General features: G+C 50.4%; 3 non-coding genes across 3 annotated transcripts; all 3 read right to left on the bottom strand.

The window, feature by feature from the left end:
- Nucleotides 1–195: 195 nt before the first annotated feature.
- Nucleotides 196–275, bottom strand: Pmar_PMAR011178. Its single transcript has one exon. It is a non-coding gene; the product is annotated as a tRNA-Leu (tRNA).
- A 121-nt stretch (nt 276–396) lies between these two features.
- On the bottom strand, nt 397–476 carry Pmar_PMAR011177. The gene has a single exon. It is a non-coding gene; the product is annotated as a tRNA-Leu (tRNA).
- Nucleotides 477–663: 187 nt separating this feature from the next.
- On the bottom strand, nt 664–743 carry Pmar_PMAR011176. Its single transcript has one exon. It is a non-coding gene; the product is annotated as a tRNA-Leu (tRNA).
- Between the last annotated feature and the right edge of the window lie 251 nt (nt 744–994).

The raw sequence follows: 994 nt of genomic DNA, 5'->3' as shown, positions 1-994 counted from the left end.
CCAAACTGTCGATGAGTGCTTCAGGATTCATAGCCGAGTGATGCATCGCTCTGCCAAACCAGAGGACACAAAAATCGATTGAACGGATTCTGCGAGGTGCGATGGCACAATATCGATCAAAAGGTTTTGGTCTTGCACTACCTCGCTTCTGAAAGGGTCTCGGTTCTTAATATAAGACCAGTCAGGTATATAGGCTGACAGCTGTGGGGTTCGAACCCACGCCCTTTCGGACTGGCGCCTTCAGCCAGCGCCTTAGACCACTCGGCCAAACTGTCGATGAGTGCTTCAAAAATCATAGCGGAGAAGATGCGTTACACTATAGGACATGACACAAAAACGGTTTCGAACCGTTTCCGCGGAATGCGTTCTTCATCAAATCACACGAAAAGAAATTTCTAACAGCTGTGGGATTCGAACCCACGCCCTTGCGGACTGACGCCTGAAGCCAGCGCCTTAGACCACTCGGCCAAACGGTCGATGAGTGCTTCAAGATTCATAGCCGAGGTGATGCATCGCTCTGCCAAACCAGAGGACACAAAAAATGGATTGAACGGATTCTGCGAGGTGCGATGGCACAATATCGATCAAAAGGTTTTGGTCTTGCACTACCTCGCTTCTGAAAGGGTCTCGGTTCTTAATATAAGACCAGTCAGGTATATAGACTGACAGCTGTGGGGTTCGAACCCACGCCCTTTCGGACTGACGCCTAAAGCCAGCGCCTTGGACCACTCGGCCAAACTGTCGATGAGTGCTTCAGGATTCATAGCCGAGGTGATGCATCGCTCTGCCAAACCAGAGGACACAAAAATGGGTTGAACGGTTTCTGCGAGGTGCGATGGCGCAATATCGATCAGAAGGTTTTGATCTTGCACTACCTCGCTTCTGAAAAGATCTGGGTTCTCAATATAACACCAGTCAGGTATATAGACTGACAGCTGTGGGGTTCGAACCCACGCCCTTTCGGACTGGCGCCTTAAGCCAGCGCCTTAGACCA

This window comes from Perkinsus marinus (genome assembly GCF_000006405.1).
Source record: "Perkinsus marinus ATCC 50983 genomic scaffold scf_1104296958266, whole genome shotgun sequence".
NCBI lineage: Eukaryota > Perkinsozoa > Perkinsida > Perkinsidae > Perkinsus > Perkinsus marinus.
The sequence above is the reverse complement of the archived record's forward strand: the minus strand, read 5'-3'. Positions and strand labels throughout refer to the sequence as shown.